The 22,276-nt window shown below is 44.0% G+C and overlaps 1 protein-coding gene across 1 annotated transcript in view; it reads left to right on the forward strand.

The window, feature by feature from the left end:
• The window catches only part of LOC141060642 (dynein axonemal heavy chain 3-like), a 2,648,786-nt gene that overhangs the window by 1,266,990 nt on the left and 1,359,520 nt on the right, over positions 1-22,276 (forward strand). The window lies entirely within an intron of this gene.

Below are 22,276 nucleotides of genomic sequence, written 5' to 3' on the forward strand. Positions count from 1 at the left end.
TACATTTTTATAGCTCCATTTATTGCATGGTGCTTTACATGTGAAAAGGGGCAAATATAGACAAGTACAATAAACATGAGCAAAAGAAGGCACACACAAGTACAGAAGGAGAAAATACCATGCCTGCAAGGACTCACAGTCTACAGGAGATGGGTGAAGATATACTAGGAGAGGGTAGAGCTGGTTGTGCGGCGGTTCAGTAGAGTAAAGATCACTGCAGGTTGTAGGCTTGTCGGAAGAGGTAGGTCTTCCGTTTCTTTTTCAAGGTTTCCATGGTAGGTGAGAGTCTGATGTGTTGGGGTAGAGAGTTCCAGAGTATGGGAGAAGCACGAGAGAAGTCTTGTGTGTGGTTGTGGGAAGAAGAGATTAGAGGGGACTAGAGAAGGAGATCTTGAGAGGATCAAAGGTTGCATGTAGGTAAGTAGCGGAGACCATGTCACAGATGTATGGAGGAGATAGGTTGTGGATGGCTTTGTATGTCATAGTTAGGGTTTTGAACTGGAGCCTCTGGATTATAGGAAGCCAATGAAGGGCTTGGCATAGGGGTGAGGCTGGGGAATAATGGTGAGACAGGTGGATTAGTCAGACACCAGAGTGTAGAATGGAGTGGAGTGGTGCCAAAGTGCTAGAGGGGAGGCCAGAGAGTAGGAGGTTGCAGTAGTCGAGGCGAGGGATAATAAGGGCATGCACTAGTCTTTTTGTGGTTTCATGGTCAAGGAATGCACGGATACAGGAAATATTTTTTGAGTTTGAGATGGCAGGAGGAGGCAAGGGCTTGGAAATGTGGCTTGAAAGAGAGGGCAGAGTAGAAGATCACCCCAAGGCACCGGGCATATGGGACTTTGGAAAGTGAGCAGCCATTGACATTGATGGATAGGTCTGGTGGAGGGGTAGAGTGAGATGGGGGAAGATGATGAATTCTGCTTTGTCCATGTTCAGTTTTAGAAAGCAAGCAGAGAAGAAAGTTGAAATAGCAGACAGACATTGTGCGATTTTAATCAGTGGGGAGGTGAGGTCAGGTCCAGATAGGTAGATCTGAATGTCATCTGTGTAGAGATGATACTGCAAACCGTGGGATTCTATGTGCTGTCCCAGGCCCAAGGTGTAGATGGAGAAGAGTAGGGGTCCTAGAACAGAGCCTTGAGGAACACATACAGATAGGGGGCGAGGTGAGGAGGTGGTGTGGGAGAGGGAGAAACTGAATGTTCGGTCTGTTAGATATGACGAGATCCAGGATAGGGCCAAATCTGTGATGCCAAGAGATGTGAGAATCTATGGCAGGAGGGAATGGTCCACAGTGTCAAAGGCAGAAGACAGGTCCAGGAAAAGGATGACAGAGTAGTGTTGCTTGTTCTTGGCGGTTAGTAGGTCATTGGTGACTTTAGTTAGGGCAGTTTCAGTTGAGTGATGCAGTCGGAAGCCAGATTGTAATCGGTCAAAGAGGGAAGAGGAGAGGTGGGAGGACAGTTCAAGATATACATGTTGTTCGAGTAGTTTTGAGGCGTAAGGGAGAAGAGATATTGGGCGATAGTTAGACACAGAGGATGGTCCGAGGGAGGGCTTTTCAAGGATGGGTGTGATTGAGGCATGTTTGAAGGATGAGGGGAAGACTCAATTTTTAAGTCAGAGATTGATGAGTTGTGTTATAGTTGGGATGAAGAATGTGGCGAGGTTAGGGATGAGGTTGGACGGGAGCGGGTTAAGTGTGCAAGTGGTGAGGTGTGATCTGGAGAAGTTGGTTTTGTAGGAACAGGGCTGAGCAGCTAAGAGGGGCATTGGGGTATGCAGGCTAAAGCTTTCTCTGATCGTATCAATCTTCTGCTTAAAGAAAGAGGCAAAGTCTTCAGAAAATGATGAGAGGAGAAGGAGGAGGTGCTGAGGGATGGAATAGAGAATTGAAAGTGTTAAAAAGCTGTTTAGGGTTGTGAGACAGGGAGGATACGAGAGATGAGAAGTACAGTAGGTTTGTTTTGCGGCAATGAGCATGGACTTGATGCTTTTGAAGGATTTCTTGTATGCGATGAAGTTCTCTTCCATCTCCGCTCAGCAACCCTGGAAGCCCATCTTAGTTCTTTGGCCAGGCTGGTCAGCCAGGGCTGCCTGTTGATTGTACGAGTTTTGCTATGCGTGAAGGGGGTGGCCGAATCAAGTGCTGCTGCTATTGTGGTGTTAGAAAAGGTGGCAGCAGTATCAGTGTCATGAAGGGAAGCTATGTCATTAAGAGTGAGAAGGGACTCAGAGAGTGATTCTAAATTGAGGTGTTTAAGATTTCTGCAACTGTGAGTTTGTGGAGTGGGGCTGTGCACTAGGAGAGGAGAGGGAAGAGAATGTCAGTAGGTTGTGGTCAGACTGGGGGAGGGGTGAGTTAGTGAGATTAGTAAGGGACCAGAGGCGGGTAAAAATAAGGTCCAGCGTGTGACCATCTTTGTGAGTGGCTGCGGAGGACCATTGAGTGAGGCCAAAGGAGGCAGTGAGCAATACAAATTTAGAGGCGAGGCAACTGGGGTGGAAGAGTCAATGGGGATGTTGAAGTCACCCATGATGATAGTGGTGTCAGCTGTCAGAGACACCGCACTACACTAGCTCATAGAGCCAGTGCACGTGTCCTGAGTACAGAAGCAGTGCTAAGAGTTTCCTGGGGAGCAGGGCAGCAGAGGTGACAAAGCGTGCTTCAACTAATAGTGTCAGAGAAGCCAGAGAACTCAGATTATGGCAAAGCAGAAGTCATGCACGGCACAGACCAGCGAGGTACAGGAGGGATAAACAGATGGGAGGTCAGACAAAGCAAAAGGTCATACACAAGATATCAGTACAGTACCAGGGAGGAGACAGAGCGGATAATCAGGGCCAAGCAGAGATCAAAACCAAACAGACATAGGAGGTACCAGGCAGAATCCAAAGCGATATCCAGGGAACAGACCGAGTCATACACAGAGAATCAAGCAACCAGAACACAGCACTAACACACTCAGGGGTCACCACACAATGCCAAGGGCAAGAGTATAACTGACAGGGATGGGAGCGTCCTGAGGCTATAAGAAGCCTCCCCCAGAACCAGGGAGAGGCCACAATCATAGCCCCAGGTGTGCAGGTAAGCCTGCATCGGGATCACAACCTTTAACCCCAGAAATGCCAGTCATCAGCACTGGTTCCAAACATTAACCCCACATGTGCGAGTCAAACCCGCACTGAGATCATGACATCAGCATAGAGGAAATGAAGTAGCCAGGTGGTGAAGTAGTCAAGAAAGGTGGAGATGGCTAGTTCTGGGGGGCGGTAGATGACAGCCAGCTGGAGGTTGGAGGGGGAATAGATGCGGATGGAGTGCACCTCAAATGAGGGAAGAGTAGTAGAGGGTGGTTACGGAATTAGGGTAAAGGAGCAGGTATGCATTGATCATATCAACCTGCTGCTTATTTGTCTTAACTTCTGCTTTCTCACAACTCGTCCGCCCTTTTATACATTCTGTGCACTCTCTGCATATCCACCCCTCCCTTCTCCCCTCTCCCATGTATAACTCTGAGGCTCTACTGACATTTCTTACCCACTCCAAACCATACAATACCTCCATGCAGCACTCAAAACGTTCATACAAATCATCCCACCAGCTGCTCTTTGTTTTTTCTCCTTTTACTAGTTGCAGGCGACATCTCCCCCAACCCTGGGCCTCCCTCCACCAGCATACATTACTCTCCTCCAGCTGCATATAGAAACCCTGCTAATCTTATTAACGTTCAGTGCATGCCTTCTCCTATCGCTTTCCGATGTGCTCTCTGGAATGCACGGTCTGTGTGTAACAAACTGACTTACATTCACGATTTTTTTCTCTCTACTTCCCTTAACCTTCTGGCTATTACAGAAACCTGGATCCAGCATTCAGACACCACCGCTGCTGCCGCTCTCTCGTTTGGTGGGCTGAAATTTTCACATACCGCCAGACCTGAGAACAGACAGGGTGGAGGTGTTGGTTTGCTCCTTTCATCACAATGTGCTTTCCAGGTCATCCCCCCGGTTCCCTCACTTACATTTCCTTCCTTTGAAGTCCACGGGGTCAGACTCTTTAAGCCCTTCTCCTTATGAGTGGCGATTGTCTATTGCCCCCCAGGCTCCTCCCACCAGTTTCTAGACCATTTCGCCACCTGACTTACTCACTTTCTATCCTGTGACATTCCCACCCTCATCATGCGAGACTTTAACATCCCCATCAATGATCCCCTCTCCCAATCTGCCTCTCATCTTCTTTCTCTAACTTCTTCATTCGGCCTCTCACAGTTTACTAATTCTCCTACACATGAAGACAGGAACACTCTGGACCTGGTTTTCTCCCGTCCCGGCTCCCTGCACAACTTTACTAACTCCCCTCTCCCGCTCTCGGACCACAACCTTCTTTCTTTCTCAGTCAAGAATTGTCTCCTCACCCGGGACACCCCCACTTACCACACTTATCGGAATACACGTACCATTAATACCCAGCAACTTATGGACAATCTCCACACATCTTTAGCCCCAATCTCCTCCCTCTCCTGTCCAGACTTAGCATTGTCACACTTCAATAATACACTGAAGAATGCCCTAGATGAAGCAGCACCTTCTACACGCAGAAAGACCCGACACAGACAATGGCAGCCCTGGCACACAATGCAAACACGCTTTCTTCAGCGCTGCTCAAGGTGTGCAGAGTGGCAGTGGAGAAAATCTCTCTTAGCAGAAGACTTCATCCACTATAAGTTCATGCTCAAAACCTATAACTCTGCCCTTCATCTGGCCAAACAATCCTAGTTCACCACCCTCATCACCTCACTATCCAACAACCCAAGACGACTTTTTGAAACCTTAAACTCCCTCCTGAAACCTAAAGTACAGGCCCCCATCACCAACTTCAGCGGTGAGGATCTGACCACTTATTTCCTAGAAAAAATCAACCACATCCATCAGGGTATCTCAGCCCAATCTCCTCAGTGCCTGGATCCCCTTCCCTGCCGCACCTCAAGCTCACTAGATATCTTTGAGCCTGTTTCAGAAGAAAAAGTTTCCAAGCTCCTCGCTTCCGCTTGGTCTACAACCTGCAACAGTGTCCCCATTCCTTCACAGCTCCTGCAGTCTCTCTCACCAGTGGTCACCACTCACCTGACTAAAATATTTAACCTCTCTCTTTCTTCAGGTATATTTCCCACCTCAATTAAACATGCCATCATAACCCCTTTACTTAAAAAGCCATTCCTGGACCAGAACTGCACTGCTAACTACAGACCTGTCTCTAACCTTTCCTTCATCTCTAAACTCCTGGAACGCTTGGTCCACTCCCATCTAATCCGCTATTTCTTGGATAACTCTCTTCTCGACCCCTTACAATCTGGTTTCCGCTCTTTATACTCTACTGAAACTGCCCTCACTAAAGTCTCTAATGATCTAATAACAGCTAAATCGAAAGGTCATTGCTCCCTGCTGATTCTCCTGGATCTCTCTGCCGTATTTGACACTGTGGATCACCAGCTCCTCCTCACTATGCTCCGCTCTATAGGCCTCAAGGACACAGCCCTCTCCTGGTTCTCCTCCTACCTCTCTGACGGCTCCTTCACTGTATCTTTTGCCAGCTCCTCTTCCTCTCCTCGTCCCCTTACTATCGGGGTCCCGCAGAGCTCAGTCCTAGGCCCCTCCTCTTCTCTCTATGCACTGCCACTATTGGGCAAATAATCAGCAGATTTAGGTTCCAGTATCATCTCTATGCTGATGACACCCAATTATACATTTCTTCCCCTGACATCACCCCTACTCTAATTCAAAATACCAAGGATTGTCTGCCTGCTGTCTCTAACATCATGTCCTCCCTTTATCTGAAACTAAATCTCTCCAAAACTTAACCTCTTGTTTTTCTCCCCTCTACTAACCTCACTCTACCTAACATCGAAATAACGCTGGAGGGTTCAACAATAACTCCCAAGCAGCATGCCCGCTGTCTTGGGGTCATATTCGACACTGAACTTTCCTTTACTCCCTATATCCGATCACTCACTCGCTCTTGTCACCTGCATCTTAAAAACATCTCCAGAATCCGACCTTTTCTCACCTTTGAAACTGCTAAGACTCTTACTGTCGCTCTTATTCATTCTCGTCTGGACTACTGCAACTCTCTTCTGATCAGTCTCCCTCTTACCAAACTTTCTCCTCTCCAATCCATCTTGAATGTGGCAGCCAGAGTCATATTTCTGTCCAGCCGCTTCACCGATGCCTCCATCTTGTGCCAGTCATTACACTGACTACCTATTCGCTACAGGGTCCAGTATAAACTCATCTCTCTCACCCACAAAGCTCTCCACTGTTCTGCACCACCTTATATCTCCTCTCTCATCTCTGTCTATCGCCCTACACGTGCCCTCCGTTCTACAAATGACCTAAGACTAACATCCCCCGTAATCCGAACCTCGCACCTCCATCTCCAAGACTTCTCTCGTGCTGCTCCAGCTCTCTGGAACGCACTTCCCCAGACGATCAGACTGATACCTAGCCCTGACCTATTCAAGCACACTTTGAAAACCCATCTCTTCAAACAAGCCTACCACATCAACTACTCAGTAAACTAACTTTGCCCTGTTCCCTCCTTCAAAATATTATTCTGAATCTGCACCCTACTATTCATCTGTCTCCATACCCTCCATGCACACGATAACTGCACTTGATACTTGACTATTGCACTTAAACACACGGGCTGATGACCGGATCATGCAGCTTTATATGAAAATCCCTATTATAATTGCCAGATCTGAATTAACAAGCACTTTTCACCTACTGTGTCCCCCCCATTTCATTGTAGATTGTAAGCTTGAGAGGAGGGACCTCACTCCTAATGTCACTGTTTAAATTGTCTTAACTTGTATTGAAATTATTGTCTGTACATGTCCCCGCTTAATTGTAAAGTGCTGCGGAATATGTTGGCGCTATATAAATAAAAATTATTATTATTATTATTATAGGTATTGGAGAGGAGCAAACCAACTCCTCCACCACATTTGTTGCTGGGGCGTGGGGTGTGAGAGAGATGGAATCCGCCATAAGAAAGTGCAGCTGGAGAGGCTGAGTCAGAGGGAGTGAGGCAGATTTCAGTGATGCCAAGGAAGGAGAGTTTGTTGGTGATAGAAAAGGTCATGGATAAACGACGGTTTATTACAGACAGAGCGTGCATTCCATATTGCTCCAGGTAGGGGGAACGGGGGAGTGGGGGCTGGATGAATGGGTATGAGGTTATCATGATTGTGAAAATGTGTAGACGATGGTGGCAGGGTGTTGGAAGTGAGTGTGGGGATGTGTTGAGGAGGGCAAGAAGAGCATTAGAAAGTGGGAGAAGGATAGCACATGATGTGTGTCTGGAGAAAAAAGATTGTGTGTGGAGGAAGAGTTCTGAGGAGAAAGTAAGATGGCTAGGGAGGATGGAGGGAGATATGACTAATTCCTTACCAGGTGGGGGAATTATAGGAGTTATGGATGCAAACAGATGGGTAAGTAAATGCAAATTCAAAAACACAGTCAGGAGCTGGAAAAAGCAGTGGACATTCAGTGCATATCTGTGGGAAGAGAAAAACAGCTCAATTAGATGGTACAGATGGTAGTGATGATGATGATAATATTGTAGGAGTGATGAGTGCCCAAATGCATTTTAGAATTCTAGTCTAATTCAGAGTAGTGTAAATAGAAATCTGTAAGTTGAAATATGGAATTTGAAAGATGCCTGATCAGACTACGAAAAAAGAATTGGTGCTCAACATAAAGATGACCTAGACTATAAGAAGATTACCAACACACTGAAACCATACAGTAGTTTAACAAGACATGTTCCACTCAGAACATGCCTCGCCATGGTCCACCAAAGGAGTTGAGTGCAAATGCTAGTCATCATATCCATGAGTTGTCTTTTCAAAATAGACATATGAGTGCTGCCAACATTGCTGCAGAGATTAAAAGAATGGGGGGGTCAGCCCTTCAGTGCTCAAACCATACTGAATACACTGCTTCAAATTGTTCTGCATGAGTATTGTCCCAAAAGGAAGCTTCTTCTAAAGCTGATGCACAAGAAAGGCCGCAAACAGTTTACTGTTTACTGAAAACAAGCAGACTAAGGACATGGCTTACTGAAACTATGTCCTGTGGTCAGATGAGACCAAGATAAACCTATTTGACTCAGATATTGACATACATATGTGGTGGTAGCCAGATGAGGAGTACCAAGACAAATGTGTCTTGCCTACAGTCAAGCATGGTGGTGGAGGGGTCATGGTTTGGGGTTGCATGAGTGCTACCAGCTATTGGGAGCTATAATTCATTGAGAGAACCATAAATGCCAGTACTGTACCATACTGAAGCTGAGCATGATCCCCTCCCTTCAGAAACTGGGCCGTAGGGTAGTATTCCAACATGATAATGACCCCAAACACATATTCAAGATAATCACTGCCTTTCCTTAAGAAACTGAGGATAAAGGTGCTGGACTGGCCAAGGATGTCTCCAGCCCTAAAAATTATTGAGCGTCTATGGGGCATCCTCAAATGGGAGGTGGAGGAGCACAAGGTCTTTAACATCCACCAGCTATGTGATGTCATCATGGAAGAGTGGAAGAGGATTCCAGTGGCAAGCTGTGAAGCTCTAGTGAACTCCATGTCCAAAAGAGTTAAGGTAGCAATTGAAAATAATGATGGCCAGTGCCACCCAAAATATTGACACTTTGTGCACAATTTGGTTATTTTCACTTATGGGTATACTTGCTTTTGTTGCCAGCAGTTCAGACTTAGAGAGCACACATATTTAGATGGCACACCAAATTTACACTGTTACACAAGCAGTACACTGACGACTTTACATTGTATCAGAGTTTTATATCTTCAGTATTGTCCCATGAAAGGATATAAAACAATATTTTAAAAAAATGTGAAGGGTGTACTCACATTTATATATATTTATATATATACATATATACAGTGAAGTAAATAATTATTTGATCCCTTGATTTTGTGAGTTTGCCCACTGACAAAGACATGAATAGTATATAATTTTAAGGGTAGGTTAATTTTAACATTAAGAGATAGAATATCAAAAATAAAATCCAGAAAATCATACATTTATTTGCATTTTGCAGTGATGATGAGGTTTGCGCACATGTCAGGAGGAATTTTGGTCCACTCCTCTTTGCAGATCATCTCTAAATCATTCAAATTTTGTGGCAGTCGCTTGGCAACTCGGAGCTTCAATTCCCTCCATAAGTTTTCTATGGGATTAAGGTCTGGATACTGGTTAGGCCACTCTGTGACCATAATGTGTTTCTTTTTGTGCCACTCCTTTGTTGCCTTGGTTGCATGTTTTGGGTGATTGTCTTGCTGGAAGACCCAACCATGGCCCATTTTTAATGTCCTGGCGGAGGGAAGGAGGTTGTCACTCAGGATTTTATGATATATGGCTCCATCTCTTGTCCCAATGAAGCGATCAAGTAGTCATGTACTCTTAGCAGAGAAGCACCCCCAAAGTATAATGTTTCCACCTCCATGCTTGACCTCATAGATTGTAAGCTTACGAACTGGGCCCTAATTCCTCTTGGTATCTGTCATGATCTATGTGATTATTGTTATGCTGTAATGTCTATCGTTTGTAAAAGTCACTTCTGAAATGTAAAGTGCTGCGGAATATGTCAGTGCTATAGAAATAAAATGTATTATTATTATTATTATTGACAGTGGGGATGGTGTTCATTGAGTCATAGGCAGCATTTCATGTCCTCCAAACACGGCGAGTTGAGTTAATACCAAAGAGCTAAATTTTTGTCTCATCTGACCACAGCACCTTCTCTCAATCACTCACAGAATCATCCAGGTATTGATTGGCAAACTTCAGATGGTCCTGCACATATACCTTCTTGAGCAAGGGGACCTTGCGGGCACTGCAAAATTTTGAACTTTTACTACGTAATGTGTTACCAATTGTTTTCTTGGTGACTGTGGTCCCAGCTGCCTTGAGATCATTAAAAAGTTCCCCCATGCAGTTTTAGGCTGATCACTCACCTTTCACACGATCAAGGTTACCCCACGAGGTGAGATTTTGCATGGTGCCCCAGATCGATATCGATTTAAAGTGATTTTGATTTCCTTCCATTTTCTTACTATTGCATCAATAGTTGTCTCCATCTCACCCAGCATCTTACTAATGGTTTTGAAGCCCATTCCAGCTTTGTGCAGATCTATGATCCTGTCCCTGACATTCTTATAAAGTTCTTTGGTCTTGCCCATGCTGTAGAGGTTAGAGTCAGACTTTTTGGTTCTGTGGCAGATCTGGCTTTTCATATTAAAACTTTTTATCTTTCAGGCCATCGGGGGTTAATGTCAGTTTTTCCCCCCCCCCGCTGGCCTGCACTTGCAATTGCATTGTTGTGAGTTCTGCTGATGTGGGTGGTGACCACTCCCACCAACCTTAAAAGGTCACCTTATATATCAGCTCACTGTGGGTTATACAGGTCCTTTTGGAGACCAAACAAGCTGGAAACAGGGGCTTTCTGGTGCAGTAGTACTTCAGCTGAATATTGTGATCTGGTGCCTTACTCTGCTGTGCGGTACATTGCAACAGAGAGAGCTAAGTGTTGTATTTTTGTTCCCCTATCCCTTTTGGTGTCTGTCTTACCTTACCTTCTGTTGTCTTAGTGCAGCGGTGGGACCAGTATTCTCACTTGCCAATTCCCTACTTAGGTATAGGAGCAGGGCAAGTGAGGGTTTAGGTATCCTGGTCGTGACAGGGTGAAAAAACCCATATAGGGATGATAGGGAGATCAGGGCACATCCTTAGGTGAGTGCAGGAGGTGTCCATCCCCCCGTTCCCTATCGACAGGGCCTACTGCTGTTATTGTGTCCCTGGTGTTGCCTGGTGTGTTTTTTGTTGTGTCGCTTAGTGACAGACCTATTGGTGGGTCGTGTCATGCTAGGACAGTCACTTTGTGACACTGACTAATTGAGTCTGTGGACAGGAGTCTTTTATAAAGGTGACTATGTAAGACAGCTTTAATGCAGGTAACAAGTTGATTAGGAGCATCTAACTGGTCTGTAGGAGTCAGAACTTTTAATGGTTGGTAGGGGATCAAATACTTATTTCTCTCTGCAAAATGCAAATAAATTTATATAAATTATACATTGTGATTTTCTGAATTTTATTTTTGATATTCTATATCTCAATGTTAAAATTAACCTACCCTTAAAATTATAGACTGTTCATATCTTTGTCAGTGTTCAAAATTACAAAATCAGCAAGGGATCAAATAATTATTTCCTTCACTGTACATACACAGCATGTTAGTAAGGTATGCCTGATTCAGGCTTATACATTTCAATTGAATTTGTTATGTATGCTAATTCAATAAAGTAACAGATTGTTCATGATTTAAAGTCAAAAGAGCAAGCACCAAAGCTTATATTTACTTTGACTTTTAGGTGTGCTTATAAAAAGTCTGGAAGAGGTTCCTGTGTAAATAGAGTATAACTTTATACTTTAAAATAATTCTTCTCTACTTAGGAAGTGTAAAAGACATAGAAAGAAAAAAATCTTTGCAGATTACACCCTACTGTGTTGACCTTCACTCTAGGCAGGAAGAATGTGCTTAAAAATTATCAAGCAATTTCATGCCTTAATTTCAGTTTCTCCGATTGTGCCGCAGGCCACTGTAATTGGAGTTATTCCAAGATTCAGTCTTGTACCAAATGAGAATCTGAAACTCATGCCTGACAATGTTTCTATCCTTGGTTCAGCTTGTTCTTAGATATTTTATGCAATATTGCCAGCTGTTTTATGGATTCAATCAAAAATGTAAAAATTGTTTGCTCAGTAGTACTTTCAGAGAAGGGGGAGAGGATATTTTAATTTCTTCCAAGGTTGTCTATCAGCGCATGCGGCTCCCTGCGCCGCCATAATGAATGTCATTTCCGGTGATGCGCTCCCTGAAACGCAAACCGAAACACATGCGGTCAGGGAGTGGAGCACTCCCAGAAGTGAATGGGGCTACAAGGAACACACATGCGCACCTTCCAGAGGTAGTTGGTGATGCAAGTGGTATCAAGATCGGGATTACATTGTGCAGCTAGCACTAAAGAAAGCATATAGACTGCTGAGACTAGAGAAGATATACAGTATATATACAGTTGTGCTCAAAAGTTAACATATCACAGCAGAATTTTTTGCTTTCTTGGCCTTTTTTCAGAGAATATGAATAATATCATCAAACCTTTTTCTCCACTCATGGTTAGTGGTTGGGTGAAGAAAATTATTGTCAAACCACTGTATTTTCTCATTTTAAATCATAATGACAACCCAAAACATCCAAATGACTCTGATCAAAAGTTCTCATACCCCTTTACTTAATACTGTGTATTGCCCCATCTAACATCAATGACAGCTTGAAGTCTTTTGTGGTAGTTGTGGATAAGGTTCTTTATTTTCTCAGATGGTAAATCTGCCCACTCTTCTTGGCAGAAAGCCTCCAGTCCCTGTAAATTCCTAGGCTGTCTAGCATGAAATGCGTGCTTGAGATCTCCCCAGAGTGGTTCAAGGATATTGAGGTCAGGAGACTGAGATGGCCACTCCAGAACCTTCACTTTGCTCTGCTGTATCCAATGACAGGTTAACTTGTCCTTGTGGTTTGGATAGCCACTCCAGAACCTTCACTTTGCTTTGATGTATCCAATGACAGGTCGACTTGGCCTTGTGTTTTGGATCGTTGTCATGTTTGAACATCCAAGTAAGTCCCATGTGCAGCTTCCAGGCTGATGATTGAAAATTTGCCTCCAGTATTTGCTGATAATGTGCTGCATTCATCTTTTCTTCAACTTTAATCAAGTTCCCTGTGCCTTTGTAGCTCAGACATCTCCAAAATATCAGCGATCCACCTCCGTGCTTTACAGTAGGAATGGTATTCCATTCATCATAGGCCTTAATGACCACTCTCCAAATGTAACATTTATGGTTGTGGCCAAAAAGTTCAATTTTGGTCTCTTCACTCTAAATTACCTTGTTACAGATGTTTTGAAGCTTGTCTCTGTGCTGTTTTGCATATTATAGATGTGATTTGGCATTTGTGCAGTTAAGGCTTTCTTCTGGCGACTCGACCTTGCAGCCCATTTTTCTTCAAGTGCCTCCTTATTGTGCATCTTGAAACAGCCACACTGCTAATTTCCAGAGAGTCCAGTATTTTAGCTGATGTTACTTGTGGGTTTTTTTGCATCCTGAACAATTTTCGTGGCAGTTGTGGATGAAATTTTTGGTGGCATACCTGACCATGGTTTTGTTTTTACAGAGCCCCTGATTTTCCCTTTGTTAATCACAGTTTGAACGCTGCTGACTGGCATTATCAATTCCTTGGTTATCTTTAGAAGAATATTTAGAATTGAGAGTCCTCAATGGTTGATACCTTTTAATGGCTAACTGAAAAGATGGTAACAAGTTGCAAGCTTTCGAGACTACGCAGGTCTCTTCATCAGGCTAGACTAATACAAAATCTGAAGGATAGCATATTTTTACAAAAGACAGCAGTCTTTTATGTTACGATCCCACCCGCCTACACCGGTATGTCACGATCCCACCGCTGACACCGGTATGTCACGGACGGGGGAATGCAATGCACTGCCGGCACATGGCTACCACAGGCACAGTGGGGGCTTATCTTAGTTATCCCACCTCTGGCACCATGTGACAAAAATACAGCAAGCTAGTCTTGCCCTAACAATTTATCACAGGGGGGTTATTTTGGATGCCCCACCACTGCTAACAACCTTCCAAGGACTGCGTGGAATTATGTATATCCCACTTGCTCAGTTCCACTTTGGAACTCGCAGTTCTCTGGCGCCCCCCCTTACCCTCAGGTCAGTCAGGGAACTACACCTAGGATAATTAGTCACCGGACGGGCTGCTTGTTGTACACAGGTGATTAGTCTGCTGCAGTAAGGGAATTATTAATGCTTGGGCCTCAGCCACCCAATCAGCACATAAGACCCTTCCATACTGCCAGCTAGCCCAACCAACCAAGACACACCATGCTGCCACCAGCTCCTGGTTTCTCTGCTTAAGTTATGAACTTAATAGAGGGGTTCAAAGCCAACCCATTTCAGTAGCATAATTATCTAAAGGCACGTGTTCGTTTCTTAGAGCATGAAGACAGACTGATAATTTTATGATTTATTCCCCAAAGGCGGGCAGTGATTACATAGATAAAAAGTTGTTGCAAAGTTGAGACATCAGATATGTACATTGCAAATATAAAATAACAGGGATGAAAAGCAGAAATTAAAACTTACAGTTGCTCAATTGCCTTTAGGCAAACCATGTGGCTGAGAGGATGGGCAGGCAGCCAGACAGACATCTCCCGACATCTGGTGGGTCCTTTCAGCATGAAAACTCCAGCTTAACTGAACGGTTTGTTCACTGTCTTTTGTATAAATATGTTATCCTTCAGATTTTGTATTAGTCTAGCCTGATGAAGAGACCTGTGTAGTCTCGAAAGCTTGCAACTTGTTACCATCTTTTCAGTTAGCCATTAAAAGGTATCAACCATTGAGGACTCTCAATTCTAAATGTTCTTCTATCTACTGGCTAACACGGTACAAAGATATATTGGTTATCTTTATGCATCCCTTTCCTGTTTTATACAGTTCAACTACCTTTTCCTGTAGATCCGTTGACAATTCTTTTGCTTTCCCCATGACTCACAATCCAGAAACATCAGTGGCTGGATGAAAGATGCAAGAGTCTGTCTGGATCCCAGAAACTCACACAGCTTTTATACACACACACTGATTACAAGCAAACAGGTCACAAGTGAGGATGTTACCTTTAGCAACCACTCAAACCCATTTGTGTCAACTTCTGTGCATGTTCTCAGGCCAAAATCACCAGGGTATGTGAACTTTTTATCAGGGTCATTTGGATGCTTTGGGCTGTCATTATTATTTAAGAAGAGAAAACCCAGTAGTTTGACAATAAATGTCTTCACCCAACTACTAACCATGAGTGGAGAAAAAGTTTTGGTGCTATCATTCATATTCTCTTAAAAAATGCCAAGAAACAAAAAATTCTGCCAGGTTATATAAACTTTTTAACACAACTGTATATAGCTGGGAACACAGAGTGTATTGATTAATTACAAAAGCTAAATAAATGAATAATTAAGTGCTACTGCAAAGAAATTTGGTAATGTGAAATGAATAAATGAAATTAAATGATTAATGTAAAATGAATAATTATTGATTAATGATAAGATGAATGTGTTAATGAATACCTTTATTATTCCTCAAAGGGATTGAGGAAGGGATATATGACATAATAAAGGTGAAAAAAATAGAGTGAATAGTGAAAATAACAATGCCCATAAAAGTGCATAGGTGCTATATATTTATCATTTAAAGGCAGTATACAGGTTAACCATTTGTGCATTATAATAATCCATGATTATAACACGATTATAATCTATGACAAAAACCTGTACATGTACATAAACTTAGTGAACTATAGATAGAAAGAATAATTAAAAGGAATAACAGGAAGCCCATAGATATACTAAATATAAATATATATATATATACTGTACAGTGGGGAAAAAAAGTATTTAGTCAGTCAGCAATAGTGCAAGTTCCACCACTTAAAAAGATGAGAGGCGTCTGTAATTTACATCATAGGTAGACCTCAACTATGGGAGACAAACTGAGAAAAAAAAATCCAGAAAATCACATTGTCTGTTTTTTTTTTCATTTTATTTGCATATTATGGTGGAAAATAAGTATTTGGTCAGAAACAAAATTTCATCTCAATACTTTGTGATATATCCTTTGTTGGCAATGACAGAGGTCAAAGGTTTTCTGTAAGTCTTCACAAGGTTGCCACACACTGTTGTTGGTATGTTGGCCCATTCCTCCATGCAGATCTCCTCTAGAGCAGTGATGTTTTTAGCTTTTCACTTGGCAACACGGACTTTCAACTCCCTCCAAAGGTTTTCTATAGGGTTGAGATCTGGAGACTGGCTAGGCCACTCCAGGACCTTGAAATGCTTCTTACGAAGCCACTCCTTCGTTGCCCTGGCGGTGTGCTTTGGATCATTGTCATGTTGAAAGACCCAGCCACGTTTCATCTTCAATGCCCTTGCTGATGGAAGGAGGTTTGCACTCAAAATCTCACGATACATGGCCCCATTCATTCTTTCATGTACCCGGATCAGTCGTCCTGGCCCCTTTGCAGAGAAACAGCCCCAAAGCATGATGTTTCCACCACCATGCTTTACAGTAGGTATGGTGTTTGATGGATGCAACCCAGTATTCTTTTTCCTCCAAACACGACAAGTTGTGTTTCTACCAAACAGTTCCAGTTTGGTTTCATCAGACCATAGGACATTCTCCCAAAACTCCTCTGGATCATCCAAATGCTCTCTAGCAAACTTCAGATGGGCCCGGACATGTACAGGCTTAAGCAGTGGGACACGTCTGGCACTGCAGGATCTGAGTCCATGGTGGCGTAGTGTGTTACTTATGGTAGGCCTTGTTACCTTGGTCCCAGCTCTCTGCAGTTCATTCACTAGGTCCCCCCGCGTGGTTCTGGGATTTTTGCTCACCGTTCTTGTGATCATTCTGACCCCACGGGGTGGGATTTTGCGTGGAGCACCAGATCGAGGGAGATTAGCAGTGGTCTTGTGTGTCTTCCATTTTCTAATTATTGCTCCCACAGTTGATTTCTTCACTCCAAGCTGGTTGGCTATTGCAGATTCAGTCTTCCCAGCCTGGTGCAGGGCTACAATTTTGTTTTTGGTGTCCTTTGACAGCTCTTTGGTCTTCACCATAGTGGAGTTTGGAGTCAGACTGTTTGAGGGTGTGCACAGGTGTCTTTTTATACTGATAACAAGTTTAAACAGGTGCCATTACTACAGGTAATGAGTGGAGGAAAGAGGAGACTCTTAAAGAAGAAGTTACAGGTCTGTGAGAGACAGAAATCTTGATTGCTTGTTTCTGACCAAATACTTATTTTCCACCATAATATGCAAATAAAATGAAAAAAAAACAGACAATGTGATTTTCTGGATTTTTTTTTCTCAGTTTGTCTCCCATAGTTGAGGTCTACCTATGATGTAAATTGCAGACGCCACTCATCTTTTTAAGTGGTAGAACTTGCACTATTGCTGACTGACTAAATACTTTTTTTCCCCACTGTATATATATATATATATATATATATATATATATAGTCTTAGTGAAAGATCAAAGTGATGAGTGCAAAGTGACATAGTGCATAGAGTACCTTACAAGATTATAGCACAATACGGGCTAAGTGTAAAAAATATAAATAAACTATTGTATATAATAAAATGTTATGTGATGCAGATCATTAATGTAAAGGTCAATGAAAATATACTGGGATGAGTTATTAATCACCACAAAGCTTCTATCGGCAAATGTCATGTACAGGCAGTCCTATTTTATTTAATGTAATTAGTTACAGAAGAATACTTATGTAAAAATTACCACTAGAGTTGAGCGAAACGGGTCGGTCAAATTCAAAAGTCGGCGACTTTCGCTGAAGTCGGGTTTCATGAAGCGAAACCCAACCATAGCGTGAGGTCGGCCACGAGGTCGGCGACCAGAGCGCCAAAGTCACGTTTCAAAAGATGCTTCCAGCGCCCTTCTTCAGCCAATGATGGAGGACGCACACTGTGGGCAACGTGATGACATAGGCATCGATCACCACCATCATTATGAAGGGCATGCAAGTGATTGGCTGGCTATGTGTGGCATCACAGGGGCTATAAAAGGGCGTGCACACCGACCGCCATCTTACTTCTGCTGATATTAGCATTAGGGAGAGGTTGCTGCAGCTGATTCAGAATAAGGGAGAGCATTAGGCAGGGAAGAAGAATTAAAACATAACTTTTAATATATAAATTAAAAGAACCAACCAATATGTGTCACCAAAAAGTGGTTAAAAAGGATGCCAATTCAGTGGGTAATCCCTAAAGGGAAAAAGGAACCACCTAAATGCATGATACAGGATATAAAATGTTGCTAGTATTCCATATCAGGCAACAATTTATCTAGAGGATACAGCATAGATTAACAATTAGCACACATTGCCATAGCCAATTGCATATATATATCTAAATAACTAGACCAAACAAGTTTATGGTCACAATAATACCAATAGATGAGATGTAAAAAAAGGAACAATCTCACCGGTTTGTGCAGACGGCCAGGAGTCTCCAGGAATACTCTGTATACATACAGGAAGATCGCGATGGGGGGGACAATACCCTGTCAGATCCCTAAAAAACTAGCAATCATCTGATCCCCAAACTCCTGCCATGACAAGGGCAGTCCACAGCTCACCCTATATTGTGCATGCACTGCACTTTCCCTTAGAGGGGTGTCCCAACGCGTTTCATCCAGGTAACTCTTCAGGGGACTAACTTGTTAAAAAGTGCCATAGTGCTAAAGCTCAAGAGACATAAATCCTCCTATTCTCAATGCTATCTACTGTCTGCAGAGAGTGGAGGAAAGAGGGCATATTTATATGGTTAAGATGACATCAAACCATTATCACCTGTTGCCGCAATCAATTAATCAATGTGACACATTTGTACTCACTCCCCATATCCTTATAGTAAATACCATTATGCTGGCATACCAGTCGTCCACCATTACTCATTTTCACTTCCGTGGAACGCACGCCAGCATCGGCGCTTACTCCGCCTATGGTAACGTCACATATACACAGCGTATCAGAGAGAAAGAATGTGTCCCACTTCCGGTGATAACCACCAACGGGGACATAATACAAACGTGTCCCACTTCCGGTGACGTTTTACTAGAGGATCGCCCCAAGCGGAGATGCCACACTTCCGGTCAGCGGAACGGGGACATATTACAAAGGTGCCCCACTTCCGGAACTTGTTTGGTCTAGTTATTAAAATATATATATGCAATTGGCTATGGCAATGTGTGCTAATTGTTAATCTATGCTGTATCCTCTAGATAAATTGTTGCCTGATATGGAATACTAGCAACATTTTATATCCTGTATGATGCATTTAGGTGGTTCCTTTTTCCCTTTAGGGATTACCCACTGAATAGGCATCCTTTTTAACCACTTTTTGGTGACACATATTGGTTGGTTCTTTTAAATTATATATTAAAAGTTATGTTTTAATTCCAGCTATTGCTATATATAAAAACATATTTTTGAGGTGAGATTTGTTTGGCAATTTTGACAGAAATTGGCTTTTTTGCTGTATTTGCAGGGAAGAAGAACCAAAAAACTGCTTCTACTGTTAGCGATTTCCACTGTACAACACAACAGTTTGTGTGCAGTGACAGGGGAGGCTATATTTTTGTGCATCACCTCTGTTGGTTATTAGGCTGCCTTATATGGCTCCCTGATAGCTGCATTGCTGTTTGCACACTGCTGTGCAAACTGCTATTTTAAAAGCAAAAATACTTTTCTTCCTCTTTTCTGCACAGTTACCAAGCGTTCATTTTTCCACCCTTTTGTGTGCAGCAGTCCTGCCTATTAGGCTGCCTGCATCCATACTTGGACTGAGAGCATCATCAGCCTCCTAAAATCTCTAGTGAGATCCAAATTCTCACCAATACTATATACACCCTTCACCTTGTCATACACCATCCAATTTCAGCCTGTTACATTGAGGTGTAATCTCTACTGGGCCTGAGACAATAGTTCAGCGTCCTCAAATCTCTAGTGAGATTCAAATTCTCACCAATACTACATACACCCTCCACCTTGTCATACACCATCCAATTTCAGCCTGTTACATTGAGGTGTAATCTCTACTGGACCTGAGACAATATTTCAGCGTCCTCAAATCTCTAGTGAGATTCTAATTCTCACCAATACTATATACACCTTCTAACTTGTTTTACAGTACCATATAGCTGGTGGTATTTTGGCTACATTTTCACAAAAATGAGGAAGTATGGTGGAAGAGGCCGTGGAAGTGGGCGGGGGTTGCCAGCTGGTCCTCATAGTGGTGGTGTTGGTGGTGCATCTGTTGGTAGTGGCAAAAGCACAATAGCACCTAAGTCAGGAGGTGTTGAGCCTGCATCATCGTCTGGCTACACAAGGCCTCGAAGGCTCCCTTTTCTGAGAGTAGGTAAACTGCTTTTAAAGCCAGAGCTTCAGGAACAAGTTTTGGCTTACATTGCTGACACAGCCTCCAGCTCTCTCGCCTCCTCTTCTGAAGTTTCAAAAAATAAAAGCACTGAGTCGTCAGTGGAGGCTCCTGGTCAAGAACAACACCTTTCCTTGTGTCCTTCACCCCTACCAAAAGTGAAGAATGCGGCAGGCCACACTACAGATTACTCCATGGAGCTCTTTTCACATACCATGCCTGGGTTATCAAGTCAAATTGTGAATTCCCCAGTCCAAGATGAATCTGACATGGAGTGTGGTTGGCCAGCCAGGGCAGTGGGGTTAATCGGTACCGGGCCGGTGTCTCAGAGGGATGTGTCACGTTGGTGGTGACGACCCGTTCCGTGGCCCTGGGCGTCCATGCAAAGGGGTGAATAACGTTTATAGGTGAATGATACGTGACGCCACCTGTGGTTTCTGATCAGATTGACCTGTGCTGCAGTGTCGCTTCTCTAGGACTGATGTTGTGGTGCAGCTAAGATGTAGAAGCCCTGCACAGGTAGGGCCGTAGTCGCAGGGCAGATGAAAGAGTTGGTAGATGGTGTGCAGTGCAGGATGTAGCAGAGCCGTGCGCCAGGCGCAGGAGACAGATGACAGACACAGTCGTGCTGTTCCTTTACCTGTACTTGGTAAGTGCCGTCCAGGACCCAGAGCACAGCTGGAGAAGGAGTTGGTCAGCCTGGAAGCCAATTTTGAATTCTCTCTCTGCAGATAGGTAGTGTGGCCTCCGTTCTAGCGCTCATGTGAGGTTCTCGCAGTGCTGAGTTCAATGAAGTTCCCCCTGTTGACTCTCTTTTGGAACTTTCTCGTATGGCAGGCAGCCATAGCCATTTCCTTCTGGCTCACACATGTCGCTGCTGGGGCCTCCGAGCCTTAGTTGGGAACAGAGCATTTACAGCTGCTACTTCCTCCCATTTCTGCTGCAGGACTGTCAGTGTCCCTACAAACTTGGAGACCGGAATCCGGACCATGCGCTCCAGCTAGGAGTGAGCCTTAACTCTGCTCATCCTCCAGCTCCCCTTCTCACGTCCACACACTTCCCTTTCCCTTCACAGACTGCCCTAACTTACCTCCTCCCGACCACAGAGAGCAGCTCCTCAGCAGTCAGGTTCAGAGGTCTCCCTGCTGGCCTTGAGTGGGAACTGTGTTGTGTGTTGGCTTAACTGCTAGAGAGATCCTTCGTTGCTCCCAAGCATGACATCACACTCCCTAGGAGGAAGGTAATGCGACTGTACTCCTGGGGGCGCCACAAGTGCACTGATGCCCAGCCACTGCTAGGTGATTCTGCTGGTACATTGACCCAGATCACTACATTCCCCTCGCACTCTACACAGCCAAAATCTGACCCTGATGAAACTCAGGTTCCCCTTCCTGCATACTATACCACATTACACAGTGACAAAGAGGAAGGTGCAGATGAAAGTGCAGGTTCCTTGAGCAGGTGGGGGGCATACTCATGGGCGACGGCACTGGCACAGGGCCCCTCATAGTACGCAAAAGTGTCTCTGCCGGTGGGAGGACCCTCCACCCACCGTCAGACACACCGCCGTACTATGAGGGGCCCTGTGCCAGTGCCGTCGCCAACGAGTGGGCCCCCCCTGCTTGCTCAGGATCACAGCACTTTCAAAGTTGAAATTACCTCTCCCTGCACCACTGCCGTGACGTCTTCCTGCGTTTCCTGACAGTGACATTCTGGTCAGAGAGCGCGATGACATCACGTCTGTACGCCTTCTGTCTAAACAGTCCAAGTGCAGTGAGATGGAAGATGGGGACGACGAGGAGTCCAGACTAGTACAGGGATTCCCTAGTGAGGAGACTTATTTAATTGTTTTCAATGTTGGGACAGCAATTTTTGGGGAGCACTATACTCTGGAGAATGATATATGCGGCCCACCATACACTGGAGTATTCCAAAGGTGGACATCAGACACTGGAGCAGCATTTACAGGGCTCATTATACACTGGAGCATTAGAAATGGGGCCCATTATATATGGAGCATTATTTGGGCCCATAAGACAGTGGAGCTTCATCCATAGTGACCAACATATACTGTAGCATTATGTGGAGCTCATCATACTTTATACT

The sequence above is a fragment of the Dendrobates tinctorius genome, unplaced genomic scaffold (genome assembly GCF_039654945.1).
Source record: "Dendrobates tinctorius isolate UK_male_01 unplaced genomic scaffold, ASM3965494v1 ptg000241l, whole genome shotgun sequence".
Taxonomy (NCBI): domain Eukaryota; kingdom Metazoa; phylum Chordata; class Amphibia; order Anura; family Dendrobatidae; genus Dendrobates; species Dendrobates tinctorius.